The sequence below is a fragment of the Halichoerus grypus genome, chromosome 4 (assembly GCF_964656455.1).
Source record: "Halichoerus grypus chromosome 4, mHalGry1.hap1.1, whole genome shotgun sequence".
Taxonomy (NCBI): Eukaryota; Metazoa; Chordata; class Mammalia; order Carnivora; family Phocidae; genus Halichoerus; species Halichoerus grypus.
The window spans coordinates 49,212,947-49,240,857 of record NC_135715.1 but is presented as its reverse complement, the minus strand read 5'-3'; the positions used below and the strand labels follow the sequence as shown (position 1 = coordinate 49,240,857).

The following is a 27,911-nucleotide window of genomic DNA, read 5'->3' as shown; positions in this document are numbered from 1 at the left end:
CAACTGCCAGGCTCTTATACTTAGAAAATGCAAAAACAGCTTCCCTTTTGTTTAAATCACTCTTACACATGTTCCCTTTAGAAGAGTCTCTTTGTTAAGTGATTCTTTCCTACTGTCAACCTTTTGAAAAAATGAAATAGCATATTAGTTTTCTGTTCTTTGATTGCATCATTCGTTGGTTCTAGTACATTTGGGGCTTTTTCAAAATGTGGTATACGGTAGGGCATCATTTGAGAAATCACCTTTCTCAGAACGTTCATTGTTGCCCTTTGATTTGTATTAATAACATCTGAATTGACAACTTATTCATCATGAAGCAAATGTCAACACAAACCTTTGCTACATGCCTGGTATCTGATGTCCCTGAGCGGGCCTAGCTGCCTCAGGCTTTTGTACTCAGTACACTCTGTGCTCAGATCCCCAAAGACGGATTTTCTTGACCTCTCATTTGTACTCTGTAGCCCATTTGTATGCGGTCTTTAGACCTGGTTTTACTTTTCAAGCTCTCTCATTCGAGAGCACAAAATTTTCCAAAGACCTTCAAGAACTAGTTGGGTATTACTTCTACCAAAACACATTTTATAAAACCTTTCAACAGATGACTACCGTAGCTATATTTAAGACTTATATACTTTTATATATTTCTCAGTAAATGATACCTTTGGATACTGTAATCTGGAAGGAAGACCATTCTCAAAGAAGCCAGTCAATCCCACAACTAGGTTAGTTTATCTCAGATTCCGCCTTAATCTTCCTCAGATTATTCTATTTCCATACTATTTTGCCTCACAGGTGAGGGCACATAGGACATAATAACATGTCTGTAGTATTAAAAAACTCTTGGGCCATGTTTCTACACTGAGTCTTTGCATTAGCATTGTATAATTTATCTATTTACAAATATGTTATATCTCTATCACGGGCTTCTCTAGGGCAGAGATACATTTTCCCCTTAGCATCCACATTAGGTAAGAGACAGTGTGGTAAATATTTAATAAACTACTAAAAGGATGCATGTCTGAAGTGTATAGTAATGACAATAATTTTGGAAGAAATAAAATTAAATCTTTGTTATAAAAGTATTTAGATAACCAGACTTACTATATCTTAATTAGTGGATTTTGATGAGAGATATATATCAAAGAGTTGTCCTTTTTCTTTCATAGAATAGTTGTCTTTTCTTTTATTGAACCATTAATACATGTTGCTTAATTTCATAACTAAGAGAAAATAACTATCAGAGTTTTATTTCTATATATTCATTCAGTCATTCTCTATGTATGTTACATACATGTGTAAATATTCTACATATTCCAATTTGTAATCTGATTTTTAACATAAAAATAAAATTCATGTTTTTTCCCCTGTGTCAGTATCTCCACAATGTAATTTGTAAGCTTTGCTTTTAAGAAGTCTTTTATATTTTATTTAACCAACAATTAACTAATCCCATATTGATGTATGTTTAGGTTTCTTAATCTTTCCACTTTTCTGAATAGTGTGTTGATGAATGTAACACAAGCTTTGGTCAGAGCTTATTCTCTCATGATAAATGGCTCTAAATATATTGCTGGGTAAATGATATACATTTTTTAAAAATCTTAATATATATTACTAAATATATAAATATGCTATCAATTTAAAAATTCCTAACAGTAGTTTATATCTCTTGCTTTCTATCTTTCCCTCATCTACTCGTGCTCAGATATATGCACTTAGGTTGATCAATTCTTCAGATTATTGCACACTATAATCAGTTATCTATATATCATTTACTTTATTTTAATTTTTCTTATTTCCCCTCCATCCAGACTCCCCAATCCTATCTCTCTCCCTTACACAGATACCCTTTTGAATGTATTTGTTGTATGTCCTTAGATCTACACACCTCTAAAATACATCATGTTCCTTTGTATGTATTTTTGATCTACAGAAACGATATCTTGCTATGAAGCTCATTTTTTTTTTTTTTTATCCAATACTCTCAACAATACGTTCTATAAGATCTATTGGTAGTTCTGAGAGTACCTTGAGTTCATGCTTTTAGCACTTCATCCTTTACATTTGCTTCTCCAGTTCCTTTAGTAATAGGGAGCTGGGTTGTTTCCAACCTCTTCCACCTGAAAGAGTGATGCAATAAATGTAGAAATATATTTTTTATAGACCATATACAAATAGTTTTTAGGACAGATACATATAATAGGGTAGTCATAGGCTATAGATATACTTAATTTGAATAATTACTCAATTCTCTCTAGGATGGATAATTGTCTAACTATGCTTCACTCTCTTTTTTAATTTTATTTTATTATGTTATGTTAATCGCCATACATTACATCATTAGTTTTTGATGTAGTGTTCCATGATTCATTGCTTGCGTATAACACCAAGTGCTCCATTCAATACGTGCCCTCTTTAATACCCATCACCAGGCTAACCTATCCTCCCACGCCCCTCCCCTCTAGAACCCTCAGTATGTTTCTCAGAGTCCATAGTCTCCCATGGTTCGTCTCCCCCTCCGATTCCCCCCCCTTAATTTTTCCCTTCCTACTATCTTCTTTTTTTTTTTTTTTAAACATATAATGTATTATTTGTTTCAGAGGTACAGGTCTGTGATTCAACAGTCTTACACAATTCACAGTGCTCACCATAGCACATACCTTCCCCATTGTCTATCACCCAGCTACCCCATCCCTCCCACCCCCTCCACTCCAGCAGCCCTCAGTTTGTTTCCTGAAATTAAGAATTCCTCCTATCAGTGAGATCATATGATACATGTCTTTCTCTGATTGACTTATTTCGCTTAGCATAATACCCTCTAGTTCCATCCACGTTGTCGCAAATGGCAAGATTTCAGGGGGTTTTTTGATGGCTGCATAATATTCCATTGTGTGTGTGTGTGTGTGTGTGTGTGTGTGTGTGTGTGTGTGTGTGTATACCACGTCTTCTTTATCCATTCATCTGTCAATGGACATCTTGGCTCTTTCCATAGTTTGGCTATTGTGGACATTGCTGCTATAAACATTGGGGTGCATGTACCCCTTCAGATCACTACATTTGTATCTTTGGGGTAAATACCCAGTAGTGCAATTGCTGGGTCATAGGGTAGCTCTATTTTCAACTTTTTGAGGAACCTCCACACTGTTTTCCAGAGTGGCTACTAGGCTTCACTCTTAACAGCAAGATATTCACAGTTCTTTTCCCCCATCCTTATCAAAACTTGATATTATCTGAATTTCTCTTTTTTTGCCAAGTTGATGTCCATAAAGTGGTATCTTATCGCCTTCTTATTTGCATTATTTTATTAGTGGGAATGAAAACTTCTTTATAAATGTGGTAGTAATCTAATCTTCAATGTCTGCTGACTCTTGGAGCTCAAACGGCAGAGCATCTTGCATGGAGGCTGGGCCTGTTGCACAACCTTCTCTTATGCTGGGCCCCAAACAAAACTAGCAGACTTGCAGGTTACTTGCTAGCTGGCTCAGAATAGAACACCCAAGTGAGGGATATAGTTCCACAAAAATCCAAAGAGGCCCACTAGGCACTGCCTCTTTTTTTCTTATAGGAGGGGAACAGATGCAACAGCTTATCCTTCGCCTTAGAAGAAATGTCTCAAAATGCCCCACACCACGGGCCTCCTGGAAATTTTACTAAGGTGAAAGTCCCCTGAATTTTTGTGGAATATATTTCTCACCTTTCAACATGCAAATGTTGTAACAATAAGCCTAGAGTAGTAGTTACTTCTTGCTTATTATACCTAATAAGCATAATATCATCAATATAGTAGACTGGTATAATATCTTGTGAAAGGAAAAAGCAATCAAGCTCCCTACAGACTAAATTATCACACAAGGATGGAGATAACCCTGAGGGAGGACAATGGAGGTGTATTGCTGGCCTTCTGAGCAAATTGCTTCTTGTGATCTTTACTACCACTCCTCAAGGAAAAAAAAAATATTTGCCAGATCGATGGCTGCATACTAGGTACCAAGGGATGTGTTAATTTGTTGAAGCAATGAAGTAACATCTGGAATAGCAGCTGCAATTGCAGTCCCCATTTGGTTAATTTTATAAAACTCCGCTGTCATGCCACAAGATCCATCTGTTTTCTGCACAGGACAAATAAGGTAATTTGAATAGGGATGTAGTGGGTATCAGCACCTCTGCATCTTTCAAGTCCTTGATGGTGGCATTACTTTCTGAAATAATTACATAAATGTGATATTTGGTTTGGGTTTACTATTTATCCGAAATAGAGGCAGCTCTAGTGGTTCCCACATCACCTTTCCTACCACAGCAGTCCTCACTCCACGGGTACGGGAAACAATGTGTGGAATTCTGGCAGTTGCTAAGTCCATTCCAATTATACGTTCTGAAACTGGGGAAATAACCACAGGATGGTCTTGAGGACAAAATGGGCCCAGTGCAAGATGAACCTGAGCTAAAACTCCATTGATCACTTGACCTCCCTAAATCTTTACTCTGAGTAATAAACCACAATGACATATGGATCTCCTGGAATTAGTGTCACTTCAAAGCCAATGTCTAGTAATCCTCAAAAAATCTGGATATTTCTTTTTCCCCAGTTTGTAGTAAACCCACTAAAAGGCTATATGCTCCTTTTAAGAAGTCTGGGAGAAAGATCAGCAGTATAAATTTTTGGCATTTCTGGACTCTTTCACAAAGGAAGCCAGCCTACCCTTCATTCAAGGAGTTCTGGGTCTATAAAGTGGTTCACGTCTGGGAACTGATTGAGGGAACATGGTTCTGTTTTGGTGATTCAAGTTAGTCAATATAGAACTCTTCCATTACATTTCATTAATCGAAAATTTCATACACTCCCTATCTCTTTCTCAACACTTCTGGTTACTGCTTTGACTTCACGATCCATTTTGGTAACCAGACCCACCTTGTCTTTGGTGATTGAGTTCTGGCCCCTGTTCTCTGACACCATGACATCAGTTATCCCCATTTCACATAAGGATCGCTGTTCACTAGCAGCAGTTCCACACTGTAATTTCTGGTCCACAGAAAAGAGATAACAAAAGCTCTTCAAAGATGCTGGGGCTCACCTCACAAGTTACTTCTCAGGGTTACATGAAAGGTATCAGGGTGTCAAGAGGGCCACACTCCTTTCAGAGGCTCTGGGGGTTACCCATTCCTTCCTCTTCTAACTTATTGTTGTTATTGTCTTTCCTTGGTTCATGGCCACATCTATCTTTCCTTGACTCATGACCACATCTCTTTTTGATCCACCTTTACATCACTTTCTTCTCTATGTATCTGTGTGTAAAATCTCCCTCTGTCTTTCTCTCACTTGTGATGGCATTTAGGGCCCACCTTGATAATCCAGATAACCTCCACCTTTCAAGATCCTTAAACACATTTTTTGCCATATAAAAGAATAGCCACCATTTTACCATATAAGGTGATAATTATAGGTCCAAAAACTAGGTCATGACATGTATTTTGAGGAGTCACCATTCAGCCCACTATACTCATATTATTTATAAGGCCCTACACCAATCAATTTCACCATTTTGCTTAAAGCATGGCATTGTCATTTTGCCATAGTATTTGATAAGAAAAGTTATCCATCTGTGTCATCTCTTTTTCTGATGTTCTGAATAATATCTCATTTTCTATTATATTTTAATTGACTATTGATGGTATAGAAAAACAGATGGCTCCATAAGTTGGTCTTGCACAATAGGATATTTGCTAAATTTTCTCATAGCTCTATAAATGTCTCTTGATCCTGTTGAGTTTTCTATATAGATAATCATATCATCTGCAAATAACATTTTGACTTTTCTATACCAAGCCTTATAACTGTTACCTCTTATTTTAAAAAAATAATTTTGCTGGCCATAGATTTTAATCCTTTATTTATTAGTAGTGGCAATAGTGAGAATTCTTATCTTGTTTCAGGTCCCACAAGAAATATTTCTAACAATTTTCTATTAAGAATCATGTTTGTGTCAAACACATAGAAGCAGAGAGTATAATTCACACAACTAGAAACTAGTTACCAAGTCCTGGGCAGGGGGAAAATGATGAGATGCCAATCAAAGGATACAACATTTCAGTTACACAAGAAAAATAAGTTCTGGAGATCTACTATAATATATGATTAATAGTACTATGTTGTATATACTTAATAATTTGTCACAGGGGTAGATTTTATGTTAAATGCTCTTACCACAAAAGGAAAAACAAAAAGAAAATCATCTTTGTTATTAACTTTTAATATACACACTAGGTCAAGTTAAGAAAGTCTCTTCTTTAGTCTTGTTTTTTTGGTTTCAAGCATATTAATCACATTATTATAATTTCATATATAGATTTCCTTTTATTATGTGATTGGCATATTTCTTTCTGAGAGGTAAATTTAAAACTGTAATAGTTTATTTGTTCTTTTCCCTCTCCAACTTTTTAGTTGTGTATTTATAAAACTGGGGGTTATATATTAACAATTTAAAATTGTTGTAACTTCTGAATCTATTTTCTGTTTATATGTATTTAAAGTATTACTGCTCATGATACTTTTAGCTTTAATTATATATCATTTGATATTAAAATTTCTATATTGAATTATTTGGGGGCTTTGTATCCTTTTTTGTTTAGTGAATTTCTTTTTTTTTTTTTTAAAGATTTTATTTATTTATTTATTTGAGAGAAAGAGAGAGAGAAACAGCATGAGAGGGGAGAGGGTCAGAGGGAGAAGCAGGCTCCCCGCTCAGCCGGGAGCCCGATGTGGGACTCGATCCCAGGACTCCAGGACCATGACCTGAGCCGAAGGCAGTCGCTTAACCAACTGAGCCACCCAGGCGCCCTGTTTAGTGAATTTCTTACAGACAACATATTACTGGATTTTCTCCCCCTATGTAACATCTCTTCTGATTGATTGGGTCACCCTATGTAGTGGGCTAAATGATGGCCCTCAAAAAGAGATGTCTACATCCTAACCTGGGACTTGTGAATATTATTGTACATGGCAAAGATGAGATTAAGTTAAGGTTATTGAAAAGAGGAGCTTATTCTGGATTATCCACGTGGGTCCTGAATGAAATATAAAAATCATTAAACTGCTTTGTGTCCATTTTCTTATATCCTAAATAGGAAAATTTGTGCCTAGCTAGTCTTCCTCATAGCTTCTTAGTTGTGAGGATTAAGTGGTTAACTGGCCGCAAGTCATTTGGCTCTACCCCAATATGGCCCCACTTCCTAAGCCGACGACCTTAGCTTAAGACCTTGGAAAACAGAGGCTTACATATTAGATATAGAGATACTGATTATAGAAAGAAAAAAACTCTTACTCTGAGGTGAGTTTATATGAAAATTTGGTCACAAAATACATAAAATAACTGGGATAAATATGGAATGCATATATAAGTACAACAATATGGTAAAGTAGGTATGGTAAAAGTACTCAAAGCATAAAACACAGTATAAACATAGTAACCTCAGCAAACCAATATGAAATAAATGAACATGATAAAGTATCCATTACAATTACTTATGGTATTTCATTGAAGAAAAAGTTTTGTTATAAACACAAAAAGTAGCCAGAAACCTCAGTAACCAACATAGAATAGCAACTTCATAAAAAAATATTAATATTATACTCTACATACCACCACCAATCTCAGAAATGCCTTTGAGTAATTGCAGATCACAATTTTATTATTAAATTATGATTTGACATTTGGATGAAGAAGAGGAAAAAATAAAACCTATATGGTTTTATGGTTGAGAAGTAATAGAAAATTATTTTACACTTTTTGGTTTTATTTCTTCTCAGTTATACAGAACTATATAATTAAATAATAAAAACTATTAAAAGTACATTTTATGGTGTCATAAAATTTATATGTTTCTTGGAATTTGAAATAATTAAACATATGTAGAGTACATGTTTTATCTCTAAGTAGATGAAAGCTTCAAGAAAATATAAGAGCTAAATTAATTGAAAACTGTTAAATTTAAATTAAAAATGTTTAATATGTCACAAAAGGATGGGAACATATGCCCATATTTATACAAGTCTGTGTAGTTCAAATCATAGTGAGATCTTAAAATGGCACACTTAAACACAATTTGGTAAGTATTCATATTTTTTTATGTACATAGAAGTTTCAAATTTATACATAAACATAGGTAAAACTAGCCAGAAAAAATATTGCTAAGGATGCATTTGCATAAAGTACTACTACAAATAAATAAATATATATGTAAAGGTTTTATGTTCTTGGCAGACTTCAGTCTAAGCAATATATAACTTAAAGCCATATACATATTATTAAATATCCACTGTATTCACTACTTTTTGAAACTTGGTAACACTTCTTAATTAAAATATGCTGTGCACTGTTATATAGTCTTGCTTATTAATATATTTAATATTTAAAATAACCCTGTAACGTATCATCCACAGTTTACAAATGAGGACACGGTAAGAAAAATGTTAAATAACATAGCCAAATTCACACAACTAGAAACTGTTTTAGCCCAGTTTCAAACCTTGGTAATTTGGTTCTAGAAATGACACTCTTCATCATTTTGTGACATGGCCTTTGCAGGCTTTAACAATTAGAGTCAGTTCTCCAGGAAAATGTTGATAGAGACAAAGTTTGCAGTCCACATACTCAGCATTTTTGTCAAACCCCTCTGCTCCCATAACTCTAAGTTGCTCTGAAGTTGCTGCCCTTTCTAATTACTCCCAAGGTGATAATTAATAAAAGAAGTATCACAGATTGCTACATTTGTATTTTAATAACCATACTGGAGATGTACCTACAGATTCAAAGAAAAAGATCTGAAATTGTTAAATTTGAGATAACATGCAAGTCAGTGGTGATGGTGGAGGCAGGGGCTTGGCAGGTACATAACTGTAAGCAGGAGATTTTATTTAGTTTCCTTGGATTGCACCACAGTAATATTTAAAGTTTTTTTATTTAATTATATTATCTGGCTAGCACTGAAAGTATAATATTCTTGCATATTTGTATTAATCAGGGTTCTTCAGAGAAACAAATCTAACAGTCCAGTCCAAGGATAGGAGAAAGCTGATGTCCTAGCTCAATCAAGCATGTAGGCAGGCAGGGAGGGAGTAAATCCTCCCTTCCTCCACTTTTTGTCCTGTTCAGGCCCTCAGTGGTTTGGATAATGCCCACTACATGGGGAAGGGTAATTTACTTTAGGAGTCCACCAATTCAAATGATAATCTCATCTGGAAATACCCTCACAGACACACCCAGAAATGTTTAATCTGGATACACTATGGCCTAGTTACATAGACAAATAAAATGAACTCTCACAAGTCAACCCCTTGTCAACTTGGAACTCATATGAATCTCCTTAAACCATATTTTTCTCCAAATAAATAAAATAACAAGGTCATAATTCTGCCTAACATGTTACAACTATCCAGCATAAACCAAAAGTACAATAATCCCTTCCCAGAAGAGAAGGTAAAGTCCTTGAGTGATATTTACTCTTCAATTTGATATCCCTTAATTTAAATAGTGCAATGTAAAATTAACAGTAATTAATGCAATGATATAAAGTCAATACATCTTATGTATCCCATGTTACATAATAAAGGAATAAGAGACAAGGAAAACAAATATATCTAATCTTTGGTGGTCACATGCTCGTAGGTGGTATTGACGACCACCTTCTTGCACTACTCACTCTGTATTCCCATTGACTTCAGAAGCACCTTGGCAAGTCTTGGTTCTTTACCTGGTATGGTGACCCAAACTTTCATTCCTGAAGAATCTGTGCCATTAGTAGTAGTGTCTGGATTGAGTTGTTATTCTTTTCCATTGACCTTAATTGCAGGGCATGGTAATACTAAGAGATCCCTAAGGAATCTCTTGTATTCCGAACATTCTCTTCCTTTACCTCCCCTGGGGAGTAGTCCAATTTCCCTTGGTATTCAGAATCATTCACCCCAGCCAGTACTGCAACTTTCTTCTTTGCCTGCTGATTCAGAGGCATGAGAAATCCAAACTGCCTGAGCGGCAGTCTTAACTTGTAGTTAAACAGAATTATTTTTGTGTCTCCTAGTAGAAGCATTCCTCCCTCTAAGATTTTGGGCCAGCAGAACATAAATTCATAGGAAAAAAAAGAAATGTTGCTGCTTCAGGATGGTGGGGAACATGGTGAGACCAGTGGATTCCATGAGCCACGTGGCAGCATATATTGTGTGGTGAAGTGAGTTCTCATGGTAACTTGGTGGCTCATGGTTAAGCATTCAGTCTCGACCGAGGCCCAGTAGCAGGCAAAAACTGTTCCTCGAAAGGAGAATAGTTGTTTGCTGAGGATGACAAGGCATTGCTTCAAAATCCTAAGTTGCAATGCACTTAAAAGGGCCTGCCAAAGTCTTCAACAGCATCACTATCTCCCACCAATTCTTAATGCACCATAGATCTGCTGGATCCTTTGGTTCAAGCTGCAGAACGAAAATCTTGTTCTGTTGCAGAGCCTTGTCTTTTTCTGGGCTCCACTGAAAACTAGCAGATTTTAAGGTCCTTTGGTAAATGGGCCAGAGTAACACACCCAGATGAGGAATATGTTGCCTCCAAAATGCAAAGAGCTCCACTAGGCATTGTGTTTCCTTTTTGGTTGTAGCAGGGACCAGGTGCAACAACTTATCCTTCATTTTAGAAGAGATATCTCAACATCACCCAAAGCACAGGGCTCCTGAAAATTTCACTGAGGCAAGAGTTCCTTGAACTTCTGTTGGATTTATTCCTCACCCTTTGATATGCAAATGTATCACTGTTCCGTCTAAAGTAGTTGCTGCCTATTGCTCACTAGGTTCCATCGGCATGTCATCAATGTAATGGACCCGTGTGACATCTTGTGGAGACAAAGGCGATCAAAATCTCTGTGAACTAAATAATGACATAGGGTTATGCTTGACCTAACCCTGAGGTAAGACAGTGAAGGTGTATTGCTGGCCTTGCCAGCTAAAAACAAGCTGTTTTTGGTGAACGTTACAGACAAGGTAGAGAAAAAGGCATTTGTCAGATCAATAACTTCATACTAGGTACCAGGGGATGTGTTAATTTGCTTAAGCAATTAAACCACGTCTGGTACAGAAGCTGCAATTTGAGTATCCACCTGGTTTAATTTACAATAATCCAGTGCCAATCGCCAAGATCCGTCTGTCTTCTACACAGGCTATACTCAGGAGGGCTGAGTGAGGATGGGTGGGGATCCTCACCCCTACATCTTTCAAGTCCTTGACAGTGGCACTCATCTCTGCAATGGCCCCAGGAATGGAGTATTGTTGTTGTGGAGGCTGAGAATTCCCATAATCTGCTGTCTGGAAACTGGAGGCCCAAGAAAGCCAGTGGTGTAATACTAGTCCAAGTCCAAAGACCTGAGGACTATGGGAACCAAGAGTATTAATCCAAGTCAAAGAGCAGAAGACTAATGTCCCATTTCAAGCATGCAGGCAGGAAGGCATCATGCCCATCCACATTGGAGAGGTGTTCCTGAATTCACCTGTTCAAATGTTAATCTCATCCAGAAATACCCTCACAGACACACTCAGAAAAAACCTTTAATCTGTGCACCCTGTGACCCAGTCACACTGACACACAAAACTAACTATCACAATATTTTAATGGCTATATAAATGCATAATTTAACTAGTTTTCCCAGCATTTTGGGAAAAAAAAATGTATTTAACGAATGTCTAAAATGACTATTCCCTTGAAGTGGAACCATACTAAGATGTTACTTGAAATGACTAAATGTCATTTTGCAATTACCAACAAAATTATATTTCTTAAGATTCTTGTCTAAATTCAGCATTTGAACATGCCACCCTCACCCTTGAAATAAGCTATACTCTGACTAATGGAGACACAGTAGCCATCACACAGAAAGGCTTTTCAAATGAAGCTCATGTACCCTGCAAGTTTGAACAGCTCCAGTGTGTACAACCAAAGGCTTGTGACCTTTGCTATTGGAAAAAAAAAGTCTGTTGACTCTTGGGCTCATTATTTCACACACACAGCCAGTTGGATTAAAGTTTCCTAGAATGGAAATACCAGTTTCCAAACAAAGTGATTTTATTTTCTCTTGTAAAAATGTGCTATTTCTCTTTCCCAGAGAGCCATTTTTTTTTTTTTACTTCTGTATAATAAACTTTAGAACTACAATGTATCTTCAGAAATAGGAATAGATGATTCAGCTTATCAAACCATATTTTTCTAAAATTTCCAGATCAGGCAGTAATGAGGGAAATCAGCACCCCCATAAAAATAATTTTATTTCACTTCTTCTAAAATAAAAAAAATCTCTATAACAATACTGTGACTCTCCTTTTATGTGTGTGTGTGTATATATATATATATACTTAACATATACACTTTATCTTTTTTCTGGTAACTCTCATTGTTTTTAAAATGTGTATTTTAAAATGTATATTTTCTGTTTCTCTTTGTTTACAAAATGCATGCTCTATTGAGACCCCAATGAATATTACAATTTTTTTCATGTGGGAATCCTAGAGCTTCCTTCCCCTGTGGATCTCAAAACATTTTCCAAAACATTTGAGGGGAGATGTTTCATCCTGGATTATACTTATGTATAAGAGAAAACCTGCAAATTACATTTAAGAACTGATGATAAAGAGTCATACAGTTGATTGTAGAGACCCTTAATTTCCTTCTGCATGTAGACTGAAAAAATTGGCAAAAGTTGTATATCCAAAAAAAAAAAAAAAAAAACTTAGTGTGTGGTATTATTTCCAAAATAGCAGCTGCTTGAAGAGAGGTATCCAGCTCTCTTACTCCCAGATCTTTGTTGAAATACCAAAGTAATTTTCCCAGAAAACAAGAAAAATCCCATTTCAGCCATGGAAACAGAAGAAAAGTTTGTCTCACACTCCAAAATCTTTAGGCTAGAAACGAAAATGGTAGCAGAGAAAATATTGAGAGAAGATTCACTCTCCTCTTACAAGCACCAGTGAGGGATCATGGAAAATGAGGGGAGAAAAGAAAATTTGTGTAACTCCATAGTTACCACTTTTCTCAGTAGAATTCTACACAGCCCCATGATTTGGAAGGAAAACTCAGGGAAATGGCCCAGGCACAAAGGGAATGAATCTTTTGGACTCTCAGTATGCAGAAACAGCTTTTTTGGAGGTCTATATTTTGTGTGGTGGTGTTGAGGAAGCTGGTAGGTTTTGTCCAGAGCTACTTCTTGATATAGGGGCCTTGCTGTATTAGCAAAATCAGGAAGGAGCCTGGATGTGGCCAAAAGTGAAGAGGGGCTAAGACAAAGATGGCAGAATACTTAACATTTCCTGGCTCCATCACTTCACCAAGCAGAAATAAAGATTTTTGTGCTGTTTGGAAAGCTCATGGCCTTAAACCATTCTACTCGATGTTTAGTTTACAACAAATAAACCATTCAGCTTAATGCCTATGTCTACATTTCTGAGGAGAGTTCAGTAGAAAGGGGGAAGACAAGAGGAAAATACATTCATCATACTGATGAGTTAGAATCAGGTCTGAAAAGTGTGTTCTTTGTTTAAATATAAGCAAGGAAAAAGAATAAGTAAAGGGAAAGTGGAACCAGTTAATCATGAGAGTACAGTTGTCAAGGAAGCTAAGGAAAAATGTTTCAAGAAGAAAACTCTTCTTCTTACAAAGAGTTGTCAGCTGATTCAGATACTGGGAAGGATACGAAGACTAAAAACATTTGCGCATTTAGGGGATCAGATCCGTGGTGAATTTATTCTGGGTGATTTTTGTGGAGTGATGGGAGCAGGAGCTAGGTTAGAGAGGATTAGAGAGTTAGTGGGAGGTGTGTGGGAGGTTGAAAAATCCCTCTCTCCAAAGATGTCCTGAGATTAGAGATATCTACCGTTTGGAAATGTACTGTCTTATTAAAGGGGGATAGCTCACAATGTATACATATGTCAAATCCGCACATTGTACACCTTAAATATCTTAAAATGTTATTTGTCAATTGTACTTCAATAAAGCAGTAAAAAAGAGGAATAACTGTTGGACGAGCAGAAATATATATGGTTATGAATACATGAGTGCATATATGCATATAATTATATATGAAAATATATACATATATAAAAATCTAAATTGTTTTAGTGGAACAGTTATTTCCTTGAATGTGCTTTAGTTAAAAAATCTTTTCCACCTATGCTTTAGAATAACAACTAACAAACAATAAAAGTAATCTGTTCAGTTATATATAGTCATAAAAATGAAACTAAAGCTACTAAACCCCTCTTCTACTTACTTCTCATGGTGTAAGGCTCTCAATTAGTGGAAAATCCACCATATGCTTATATCCTTCATTTGAGCTTAACTCCTATTGTGTCAAATTTATAAAATAAATTTAATTTAAAATTTACAGACCATATGTTGAGTTAAACTTGAAATCTCCTAGGACGCCTACAATAAGATAAATATTCAAATTGGTGAAGTAAGTTTCCACAGCATAACCCCTACTTCTCCTTATTGCATATCCAACCATTTTTATCCAAGCTGCAGTGCATAAAATAGACATCATATCATCCTAGGCCTGCCAATCATATTGCTCTAATTGTTGCAGAAAACTTAATGTGAATTTACCTCTGCTAAAATTGTTACTCTACAAAGAGTTTCTCCAAGTACTTTATCAAGATTCTGTGGTATAGAACTTCACGATGTAAAATGACATTCTAAAATAGAGTCACTTCCTGAAGAAGCACAGCTTTCGCCCTCATTGGAGTTATCACTCAAAGTTGAGAGAGGAAAGCAAAAGAAATAATTATCTTGCATGAATGAGCAGATTTCTCTTCTTTCACAAACTATGTTGGTGACCTCAGTTTGCCTATGTTTTGCACAGAGATGAGCTGAGAGCCTCTTGCAGGAAGGAGTTGGGAAAATAATAAGAAACAAACAACTGAGGGTTGGGGTCGAGAGGAATAGAGGTGGAAGTAAAGAAAAAAGCCTTCTTTAGGGCTTGTAGAAAGAAAATCTTAAAACGATCTGATCCCTTTCTCTGATGAAAGTAATATATTTCCTTGAATATAGGAGCTGTTACAGTTGCTGAGAGAACACACTTATATTGTTTTTGAAAGAGTACAGAAAGTATCTGTGTAAGGTCTTTCTTCAGCGAGTCCAAGCTGCAGGCAAACTGGCCTGTCACTTGAGCTTTATATACTGGAAGTTTCTGGACTATATGGGTATTGCAGGAGCCTCTGACAAGTCTCAATATGGTAATGACAGTACAGACATCTTGGGCTGTGGAATAAGGCCATGTCTTCCTCGGGAGCTTGAGAGCATGCTTGAAAAGCAGCTCCACGCTTGCTATGGGGCCTCAACAGAGCCTGAATGCTGGACCGTGGGCCACTACATGTTGATGGCATCCAAACAGCCCATCGTGATGCTGGTATTATCTGATTTTACACATTTGAAAAATAAACAAATAAAAACAAGGATGAGAGCACCAACCTTTTTTTGCTAAAAAGATAATCGATGTTTTCCACTGAATATGCATATCTCCTCTCGCTCTGCCTGTTTTCCCCGTTTCCATCATATAAAAGAGTATACTGATGGCAGCAGTGTTTCAATTTAGGTTTTGGGTAGGATTGTGATTCCATTGACACCAACTAGGTGTAATATGATGACAGACATCCAGACAAAGAAGTGTGTATCCTGAGGAGCAAAAGGAAGAACTGTGCTTAGCTATTCTTATTTTCCATTCCAGATCCACTCTCCATTGCTCTCCGCTATCTCCACTACTTTCTTTGCTCCTAGAAGTGTCCTCTGCCTATAGATTCAGATGAGTTCCCTTACCTTCAATAACCAGATGGATTCAGAACTCAGCTACAGCTATGCTCTCTGGGTTCAGGGCTGTGGTGGTCACAGCTTTGCATGACGGCTTCTTGTAGAATGTTCCAGCAGGCCATGTCTTTCCCTTAACCCTGCCTAAATATGTGTGAAAACTCCTTCCTTAAACTCTCCTTAATTACCTTTTGAGGGTACCATCTGTTTTCTGACTGTCTCTAGCAGAAACAGCTGTTTTGATGCGGCTGTAACAAAATGGTTGGTAGAAAAAAATGTAAAGAAACTGTTCTTATAAATTGTATCAGATTTAAACTGCACATCCCTAAACTTCATGGTATCTCCAAGCCTTGCCCTATTTCTTACTCTCTGCTTCTTCTCAAACCCTTGGCCAGCATCTCTCCACACTATATGCAATCAAGGATTCTCATTGCATCCTTGATCCCAGTGGTTCTGAGAGTTAGGGACGTGATAAACTTGTATTTAGGGGAGACTCAGGAATGCAGTGAGGATGTCTGTTATGTATAGGACATGGTAACTTTAAAAAAAGTAAAAAAAAAAAATTTTTTTCGAGGTCTGAACAGAGTAATTTCAAGGCAAAGTTGTCGCTTTGCCAAAACAGTGACATCCAAATGTCATGTACTATACTTAGAAGTGTTTCAGTATATTAATATCCAGGAACATGAATAGACAGACTAACTTCTATTACACATACTATGAAATCAACAAGAGGAAAATTCCAGCCTTCAATTATGGAATGTAAGCTTCCAAAGAAGAGTAGGATTGTGAAGGTGTCTTGTTTGATGAGAATATATTTTCTTCAGGGATTTTTGCTGGAGTGCAAATCCACCATAACACCTTGATAGTATTAGAAATGCCTTTATTTACTTTTCAATGTTTATTTGATCCCGACTGCTTAAAAATTCATAAGCACTCGGTCAAGCATATGCAAGAAAAAAACAAGTTTAGAATAGGTGAGTAAACACAGAGCGTGTGAACTTTTATAAAGCTGAAGATGTGTTGAATTTAGCTCAACTCTATTTTTGTAAAAGTTTATAACTATTTGCCAGCTTCTTTAAAAGGAAATACAAGCAAACATACAGTTTCCATAGTTATTATTAAACTTCACCTGTACTTCCAGGTGAATTTATCATTTTTGTTTCTGACAGGTGTTATCTGTAGAAACAAGATTTAATCATGTGCTTTTTAAACTGACAACTGATGAGCTGAAAGTTAGGGCTTGATGATATGGAAGGGTCTTTTGCACTCACTTTGCTCTGAGTACCAGCCTGACTTTTCTTTCTTTATACACTTCCTCTTTCACTACACAATTCCAGTTTTGAGGCACAGAGCAATAAAACCATTATAGGCATATCTGCTTTCTTGGAATCTTTTTGTTAGAGTATTTGAGGCAATTTTTTTCCATACATGCCATTAAAATCAATTCGTGTTTCTGTGTATGGTTGAAATTGGACCTCAGTTGATTAAATAACAGTGAAATGGAAAGCTGATCTCCATCCACCATTTTAAACTTAATCTTTTTAATGTTGTCTTTGATCTCCTTTTGATCTTATTTTTTTTTAGAGTTCTGCATTTGTAAACCCTTTTCCTCAGTGCTTGATCTGATATATTTATAAACCCGAAAAAAAAAAATGCTGTAATAGAGAAATAATTGCCAGTAGCTTCACTTTTTTTCTCCTCAAGTTTGCGTGGTTTTCCTCCCCCAGTCCAAACTCACCCTCTTAGGCTTTCTCTCTCTCTCTCACTCTCTTCCTCTCTCTCTTCCTCCCTCCCTTCTTCCTGCCCCCAACTCACTCGATCTTATTTTCACTCCTCCTGTTACTTCAGTAAAGTTTCACTTGAATGGGGATCAAAGTAAAAATATGGTGATTCAGTCAGATGCAACCATGAGACATGTATTTCAGACACCTGGATCACACTCCCTCCTCCATAGTGTTCTAGTTCAGTGAAATTTAGAGCAAATTACTAAACTGATAGTCACATATAATTCAATGCCTGTCTAAAATAGGTCGAGGGGCGCCTGGGTGGCTCAGTCATTAAGCGTCTGCCTTCGGCTCAGGTCATGTTTCCAGGGTCCTGGGATCAAGCCCCGCATCAGGCTCCCTGCTCCGCAGGAAGCCTGCTTCTCCCTCTCCCACTCCCATTGCTTGTGTTCCCTCTCTCACTGTCTCTCTCTCTATCAAATAAATAAATAAAATCTTTTTTAAAAAATAAATAAAATAGGTCGAAGAAGAACTATTCACAAATGGCTCTTTTCCTCTTACCACAATGGTTTTAGGCTGAAGACTAGTCCTATAGAGTTAATTGTTAATGTTTCTTAAGATCCATGCCACATTTTGAGGGATTTTTACCTGTGATTAATTTTTTATGTAAATATTGATGCAACAGATAGGAGTCCTTCAATAAAATTATATGTTTATAGATATAATTATATTCATAGCTATATTAATGATAGCACATAATATATGCATAATAATGTATACATTTATTATAATTAATTGGATTACTGATTAAGCACATCATTGTGTCTCCAGCGATCTCACAAATAAAATTCCTTTTTGTTATTAAATGATTTTAGTCCCATACAAATTAACCAGCAGTGTGGCTTTTAACAATTGGTAATTCTCTTAACTTCTCAGTTTCCTTATTTGTCAACAAGGAATAATGTGTCTGGTCCTGTGAATTTATTTGCTGAATTTAAATACAGAATACATGTGGCTAATTTTTGGAAAATGTCTGCACGGCTAAGCACAAACTAAGCGGTGGCAGTGGGGATGGTGGTGGTGGCAGTGTTCGTTGTCATTTCTGCTCTCCAGCTTTCCAGCAGATCCCCAATGTGACTGATAGATTGATTTTTTAAGTTTCATGATATTGGTGTATTTTAGAGTATCTCAAAATCAAGTCAGAGAGCATCCCCACGTAATTTAGAATTGAAGAGATGGATGTTTCCTATTGCTGCTGTAATAAATGACCAACAAACTTGCTGGCTTAAAACCATTCAGCTTTATTATCTGCAAGCTCTGAATGTTAGCCATCTAAGAAATCAGTTTGTTGGATTGGACTTCATTGGACTAAAATCAAGCTGTTGTCAGGATTTCCTTCCTTCTGGAGGCATGAGGGGAGAATCCGTCCCCTTGCCTTTTCCAGCCTCTAGAGTCCGCCTGCATTGCTTTGCTTGTGCCCCTATGCTCCATCTTCAGGCCAACACACCTGGATCTCTCCATGCCTTTCTTCCAGACTCATACCTTCTTCTGACTCTCTCTTCTGCTTCCCTCTTCCACTTTTAAAGACTCTCATTATGTTAACTCCACCTGAAGAATCCAGAATAATGTCTGATCTCCAGGCCTTTTACTTAATCACACCAGCAAAGTCCTTTTGCCATGTGAGGTAATATCTTCAGAGGTCTCAGGGATTATGAATGGGTGTTTTTGAGGGATCATTCTGCTTCAAGAGACCTCACCCATCTTTCAAAAACTTCAGCTGCATCTTACACTGTCTTTTCTATGAAATGTCTGTTTTTGTTTTTGCCTGGTATGTCTATTTTGCTTATTTATTCAAAGAGTTTATTTATAAATTCTGGATACCAATCATTTTACAGCTATAGGTGTTTTAAATGTGTGTGCCTTGTTTGAAACTGATCTTTCAATTATCTTCCCTGACAAAAGATCGTGAAGTCATTCTCCTGCATTTTCTGGTATTTTAAACTTTTGCCTTCATTATTTAAGTTTTTGCTTATCACCCAAACCTTCAAAGACAAGATAAACACTAGAAAATATCTCTCTAATCATACTGCCAGAGGAATCTTAGACTTTCAGACTTGCATACAAATTTGTTTTATGGGAGATAATGAAATGAAGATCCTTGATTGGAAATGAATCTAGACATTCCACTTTCATTTTTTTTTTTTTTCCATAGGAGAGCATACAGAATGCCATGCTACAAGTGCGTTGAGTGAGTCAGGTGACCTGAATGAGTGACCTGTGCCGTAGAGACTCTGTCAAGGTGGCCATCAGCACACAGGTTAGAATGTCCTGTAAATAGATGAGTTCATTAAGGCAAATCCATAAGGAGGCTGAGAAGGAGCAATCAAGGAGGGGGGTAGGAGAAGAACCAGAAGAGAGGAAATTTGGGTTCAAGGAGGAGGTTATGATTTACAATATTAAACACTCCCTGGAGACTAGACAAATGAAAACTCAGAATTCATTGCATATAGCAACAAAAATTCGGTACTAGTCTTCCTGAAATCTCGTTCAGCGGATGACTAAAAGATCACATTGATACTGCCATGATCTGAACAATAAGTGGAAAAAAGAGGAAGCAGATATAGGGATTCGGATGTCTTTTTCAAGAAGCTTGGCAATGCCAGGGAGTAGAGAGGGAAAGAAACTGGAGATGGCTTGAAGTATAAAAACAAATGGAAAAGATACGAGGAGTTTTCAAAAATGCAAGTAGATAAAGAGAGAACTTATGGGGAAAAATAGGATAAGGTCTAATAATTGGAATGAAATTCTCGAGGGAGCATTATGGGATCCAGAGGACAAGCGGAGGAGTTAGTTTCAGTCAAATGAGACATTTACTATCATAACAAGAGAAAGAAGTTAGTTATAATTCACCATCACTTTTGCAGATGGGGTGTCAGGAATTTGAAGGAGTTCTTATCTAGAGTGTTTCTATATTTCTGTAAAGTGGGAGACAAGATTTTCTGCTGAGAACGAGTGGGAAGGTATTGAAGGAGAAGGTATTGAAGGTTGAGGAGATAAGAAATGGTTTGATCAGATATTACGGAAAATGGAGAAAAGCCCTATCAAAACAGAGAATTGGTGAGCAGGGTAAATGGCCCTATTGAGCTCAGAGAACATTAATTTATAGAGGCAATTTTCTGAGGATTTTGTGATTTTCTCCAGTTGGATTCAACTGCCCAGTTAGAGGAACAAAGAAATCAGTTTGTTGGATTGCTTCAGCTTTGGCTTGTTAGGTGGGTTCCAAAATGGAAATTAAAAATAGAATTGAAAATATTAACAAAGACATGGTTGAAGAAATTGATCAGAGTTTATAGGCTTAAAAGGAAGAAAGTAAAGCTGACACAGAAATAAGCCCTTATATATGATCGATTGTATATCACAGAACTGAATCCAAATTAACCTGATTTTTTGGATACAGTTACTCACCTTGGTGTATTTCTAGGAACATTATAAGATTAGGGAGTACTAAAGACACATGTATACCTTCTCTATCAATTTCTTTGATTTGTTTAATCATGTTCTTTCTAATGTCCTTGTGATGAGAGAGTATTTTGTCCATATTTAGAAAAAGCATTATGACATATTTTCTAAACTATTAGTTCCTTTTCCTTGGATCACTAACCAATGCTATATTGTCCCTAGGTCTTCCTTCAGCAGGTTTCTTGTGTGACATTTTTAATCTGGTGTTTTCAAGCTCATGTAACCACGAATACATATTAAAGGATAATATAATTTTAGAAAATCATTACCCCTCTGATCCACAAAATCTTATAACTTTAAATCAGATTAATGTCACTTTTGACATTTCTTTGTGAGATCAAATGTGTTTTGGTCATTTATTCTTGTTCGGTATATATTCTCGCTCTTCTGTAAACCTCTTCCCTTGCTGAAGTTTAGTTGATTAAGGTAGTGATTCAGAACTCACTGGAAGACACAGGTAAGTGTTGGAGGCTTCGCATAAGATCCTTAAATTTGCTTGCATGGCACTGGGAAGCTTGCTAGGACAGGATTCAGCTTACCGCACTGCTGAGAAACTGTGCAAGAACAGAGGCTTTTACCCACACTGCCCTTCAAAATTCTTATCAAGGTGTTCATTACTACTTCTTAGGACCATGTTTTTGCTGTTGTATGAGAAATACCTTCAGATTGTGATCCAGCCTTCCGATTACTGTGATTTTATTATTCACAAACTGAAACAATTCTGATTTTATTTGCACGCTCTTGCACAGATTCCATCCCACCAGTATAAACAGAGAAAGCTAATGAAAACTGTATAATTTACGCTGGGGTTGAAAATATCCTCTCCCTCACATTTTGTATCTTCATCCTTCTTACAGATTATGAAATATTCAGTATTTTTATCCTGAGACACATTGCTCTTAACATATTTGGCACAGAAGGTTATCTTTAAAATCCCCTCTAAATCTCCCAAATTAATGTTCTGTGTAGTGAGCACCTGCCAGCTTTGATACAGTTATGGGATTAGACAGTTTTGAATGATTTTTGACTCTGAAGGTTGTTTGCATGCTGTTACCAAATCTGGCTGTGTTTCAGCTCCAGTATCTTCCGTTTCATAAAGGATTTGCTGTGAACCTAATAAATGTTTTCATCTAATTTTATAATTATCATACCTAGGAAGTGCCTTTATTAGAGCTTGGCACTTTCCTGCATATAAACTGCGGTCCCTGTAATTGACTTTAACCAAGTGAGTACTAATCCACAGTATTTCCTTGGAGGTGGGCTTGGTGGCTGAGGAAGCTCTTTATTATACCTCTTTTTCACTGATAAAATAAATAAAAGTTTATTTAACTTCTACATATCAAGTTAGATGTCATAATAAGACAAAGTTAATTCAGCATCCATATGCTGTAACAGGTTATAATAATACTATTAAATGGGGAACTAAAATTGTTCAGAGAGAAAAATGTTAAGAAATAAACACTAAGCCTAATGACAGCAATACATTGTGTGTAACTTGCACACCGCCCTTCAAAGATACTCAGGCTGATGTATGCAAGGGGCTCATTCATCTTGCTTTATTTCCTAAACTAAATGAAAAAATGTATTTAACCTTTTGAGACAAATTTTATCTCAAATAATCTGTATAAATTCATTTCAGTTTCTGGATCCTCTTGTAACAAACATGGAAGAATTGTTCCTCTGAAGACGAGTGCTCTCACAATCGATCTGCATAATATTTTTTTAATAAACATTGAATAAATTTAAATGAATATGTATGTTTTATGATAAGCAAAGGAAAAAAAAAAAACATTTAGCTCCTTGAAAAAAAGCTAACATTAAAATACATCTAAGTAGAAATTGAGAATGAACATAAAAATTTTATTTGTATATTCTATTTCTCGTGTATCTGAAAAAGATATTCAAGAATTTTCCCCAACTCCTTTATCAAAGCAGATGGCTACATTGGAGAGATGTCTCTCTCACATTCCCATTTAACTTAGTGGGACTAATTTCCCCCAATTTTCATTCAGCAAGATTCCCATTATCTTTAACTTAACAGCGGCAAGTTTTTTTAGGTTTGATTCTTAAACTATGGATCCTGTGATTGGATATGGATCCTGAGCTCTCCTCAAAACTGGTGCCTGCAATTGAAACTACTATGTATTGAGTAGTAAAATAAGTGATTCAAATTTAATAAAACCAATGTCTTAAGTTCAAGTAGGGTATCCCTTAATGTCTGAGACACATAAGTGTACTGGCAATTGCCCTATAATGTACAATATACAATTAGTATAATGGGGATAAATAATGTGATGCTATTAGAGTATAAGAGATTTTTAACCCAAGCTACAGGGATCAGGGGCAGATTACTGAAGAGGTGAAGCCTTTGCTGAATTCTGTAGTAAGAGTCCAGGTGAGTGGGGGCCAATTCAGACAGACAAAACACACAGAAAGATCTAAAGACAAGAAAGATCAGCTTTGTGCAAAGGTAGTTAGTAGATAGTTGCACCTTTCATTGAGATAGGAATCAATACACTGTAGCATGAACATTGCGTGAATTTCTTTTAACTATTTTAGCTTGTAAACATTTAAAATGTGGGAATCATTGAGGCTCAAATCCCATGATGCTACATCTGAGCTAGAAAAAGAATGGCAAAAAACGTGATCTTTGTTACCCACATCCCTATGTAGATTAATAATGTGTTGTTGCTTTTCAGTCACACCAATTTCTTCCCTGTCCTTTATGGACTAGTTATCTCACTCTATATGTATTTTGCTCATGCTATTGCCTAGAAAACTATCACCCCTTCTGACCTTGTGCAAAATCATGCATATGCATATACAATAGTCCTTTTAGACTTGAGTCTGGTTCTAACACATCCATTAATGAATCTTTAACTCTCACAGGTGAGAGCTTTGTCCCCCCCCGCACCGCCGCCCCGCTTCTCTCTTGCCAAGTGAAAGAGGACAGCATTTGCAGCCACACTACCACCACATAGGTATTATGCAAGGCACTGATGATACGGAGTAGAAAACTGAAAAACCTCTCTCCCGGATGGTCCCTTTCAGCCATGACATGTGCCATGAGGGGTGTATCTAAGTCACTGGAGAGCTTTCCAAAATTCTCATGCTTGGAGCCCCAGGCCTGGGAATGTCTGTTAAGAAATAAGGTGGAAATTTGAGGAAAAAAAAAAAGTTCTCCAAGTTATGTTAATTTATGCTCGTTTAGTTAAGCCCCCTCTGCAGTTTGAGCGCCACTGGTTCTGAGCTGCAGAAACGTTTGTAGAGCTACGTGTCAAGGGTCATAAACTTAGACAGTAAATAAGAAGGAGAAAGGACAATTCGGAGTAAACATTCAAAGGTCATAATCTAACATTTGTTTTTGGATCAAAGTGTAGTAGGGAGTCATTCGAAGTCTGCAAAGAAAGAGGCAACATGAATAACCATTTTAGGGATGTGGTATGAAATGTGGTAAGCAAAGAGAAAGCTATAGTTTTGAAAACTTATTATAAGACAGAGGGAAAATGCTGTCAATTCAGGAACTACAAAATGCCATCGTAGGTATATGAGAATAGCAGGAGATGAATTTGTTTTCCAAAAAGATTTGAATTTCAATCTCAGTTCCTTTGTTTATATGCTGTGTAACCATGGACAAGTCACTTTACCACTCTGAGCCTGTCTTCTTATATGTCAAACATATTAGGTATAAATACACTTCATAATGTTTGGTCAGTACTAAAATCAGATCATGCATGTTCAAGAAATGGGAGTTTTTGTGATAGCTTTATTTTCGGTATCCTGCGAAAAACAGCAATAGGGCCATACTAGGAACACTGGACGATAGAAAAGTCATAAAGGGTATGCATTACTGTGTACAACTTAAAATCTCCATGTGGAGACTCAACACAGATAAAACATCTAATCCTATTTTTAAAATATGTTGAAATATGCAGCACTCTCCGATGTCTGCTAGAACCAAGGCCATACTCTAAGCATTCAACTTCTCTATAACCTATAGCGATCCAAAAAGGGGACATTTTCCCTTTTCCACCGGGGAGAAAATTGAGGTGCAGAGAGATGAAGCATTTTGCATATGGCCACACAACTACTAAGTTGGGAGTCTGGAATCTGAACCAGAGACCCACTGCTTTAACCGTGCATCCCTTTCCATCATGATCCATGCCCGAAATAAGTGTTTGTAGTTAAGTATTAATCTTTCTTGTCTACTCTATTCCCACCTAAGTTTAGCCCTTATTTTCTTTCACATTCACTATTACAAAACACTTTCTAAGTAGTCTCTCCACACCCCTAGCTTCCTGTCCATTTGCGTCTTTCTAGACCTAGGTATTGAGTACACACCGCATGCCTGGCACTGTTCTAGGTATGGGGAATACAGAAGTTGCTCTGTCTCTTTTTTCTGTCTAGTGGAGGAGACAGAGCATGTACCTAAACAAATGTAGAATATATGGGTGTATAATATATAGTCTAGTGTGATAAGAGTGATAAATACAAATCGAGCAGGGTAGGAGGATTGAAAGTTAGATGAAAGTTACCATGGAGTGGTTATTTATAATAAAGTTAAAGGGAATTAGAGCAGACACTTGAGGGAAGTGAGAGAGTGAGCCATGCATAAATCTGGGAGCCAGTGTTCTCTGGAACAGGAATAGCAGGGCAGGGGGTAAGTGTGCTCTGGGTGTTAAAAGAGCACTGTGGGTGGAGCAGAATTTTTGAGAGAAAGAGACAGAGACAGAGAAAGACAGAGAGAGAGAAACAGGAGATCAGGAGATAGTAGGGACTAGACCTAGAGATAGTAGGGACTAGACCTAGAGCCTTAAAGGCTAGAATAAGGATTTTGGCTTTTACTCTGAGTTGAGAAGCCACTGCAAAGTATTAATTAGAGAAGTGACAGTATCCAGCCTCTATTTTAGAAAAAAATTCACCCAATCTATGCTGTTTTTATATGAAATGCTGCTGGTTCCCTTTCCAAGATACAGCATCCATCAGGCTTCTTTCTTCCTCATATCCGGCAGCACCTCATCCTCACAGCCCACTGGTTTCAGCTTCTATGTAACAGTGCAATTGTGTCAGTGGTCAGAAGAATAGTTTCTGCACCATGACCACTAGCCCTATTGATCTCATGATCTGCAGAGTATTTGATCTTTCACAAATGCAATTCTTCCAGGAAATCCTCTATTTATTTCTAATGGAATATCCATTTTCATCTCAATAGACATTGATTGTTCTTCTACCCAATAGTTTTGGAAATCCTGTTCTGCAGAAGTAAGATAAAACTCACAGCGTTTGAGCTCTTTTTTGTTCCTGCCACAGTTTTTTTTTTTTTCTCTTTGGGGATGGTCTTTTCTTTACCCATATCCCATAACTAACCCATAACTAAGTTCTTTCAGTTCTTCAAAACTTGCTCATATTCTGCTCTCTCTAGGAAGCCTTACTTGATTTTCCTTTGTGAAAGTAATTGCTTTTTCTTGTGATCCTCCATGATGCAGACTCATATATATATATATATATATTTTTTTTTTTTTTTTAAACTAAGCTTTACACCCAACATGGGGGTTGAATTCATGACCCTGAAATCAAGAGTTGCATGCTCTACTGACTGGGCCAGCCAGGCGCCCCTCGTACCTTTTTTATGCCACTATATTCTGTCCTATCTATGATCATACGTATCTTATTTCTAGTTCAAGGATCTATGGGGGAAGGCTCTGTGCCTAATCCATCTTTGTGCCTAACATAGTGTCTTAAACTCAATAGGAAATAGTTGCCTATGTCAACAGTCAGTTAATTCTTAATATGATCATATCTATTCTGGTTGTGTGTATCATTTATTTCCATGATTCAGTTGTAACATCTTTTAAATAAGAACGCACATTTGTCCCTTTAATATGTTCCCCATGTGCTCCATGTAGACGTCTGTTACTTTCCCTCAAGTCTTCAAAAGTTTATCAACTGAATGGTCAGTTAATCCTCCAGGATGGAGAAATTTGCCAGTGGGTTAAAAGATTTAAATCATCCCTAGAGCTCCATTCTGAAAGAGAGATTTCTTAGTTTCAAAATGTTTGTGGAACGCCTGGTGCACTGAGGAGAGAGAGTGAGATAGCGAGGGCAGGTTCAAAGCCATTCTCCAGTGGCTCTCTAAAAAGCTGAGATGCCACAATTGGGGTCAGAAACCTTAATCTTTGCTATCAGAGTTTTTATTGCTCTGGCGTGTTGTGATACACTCCAGAGGGAACTGTCATCTTATCTTGCTTATTCCACAGGTTGGGAAACAGGCTTGTAGAGAGTATGTTGAAGTAAGAGAAAGAGGCAAAATGAAATCTCCATTTTATTCAGTCTTAAAATATTGTATGAAGGTGTCCTATCTGGATTATTAAATTATAGAGGTGTAGGTAAGTTGCAGAAAAAATCAATTAATTGTGATATACAAATTTATTTTTAACTTTGATATTTTTATGTTTCTTGTACAAATTAATACTGTGCATCAAATAAGTTAGGTGTAAATCTGAATACAAAGTAATGTTTTTCATAAAATATTACATCAAATGATTAAGAACAAAACCTACATTTCCATAATGAAGCTTCTGCCAACGTGCAAATAAACACAGGTAAGTGATATGGAAAATGTCAATTCATGGTTTAGGTAGGCCACAGCCTAATCATTTTTTGTTCAAATATTATCTTACTATTTAAATCTTACATTATTATAATCTTATTATTTCCTCATCTATTGCTATATATCTTCACCTGACTCCTTAAGGCTTCTTTGAGATTCAGTCAAAGGGACACTAAACGATTCACTGTCAGGTTTACTGCATACTGGAGAGAGTCAAAAGGTGGGATAGGAGGCAGA

General features: G+C 36.7%; 1 long non-coding RNA gene across 3 annotated transcripts in view; it reads right to left on the bottom strand.

The window, feature by feature from the left end:
• LOC144381569 (uncharacterized) overlaps window positions 1-9,836 on the bottom strand; it is a 116,212-nt gene extending 106,376 nt beyond the window's left edge. For all 3 annotated transcript variants that reach the window (XR_013446932.1, XR_013446934.1, XR_013446933.1), the window contains exons 1-2: window positions 9,697-9,836; window positions 2,029-2,120 (exon numbers count right to left, since the gene is read on the bottom strand). This is a non-coding gene — a long non-coding RNA (uncharacterized LOC144381569). The remainder of the gene's footprint in view (window positions 1-2,028; window positions 2,121-9,696) is intronic.
• Window positions 9,837-27,911: the final 18,075 nt, after the last annotated feature.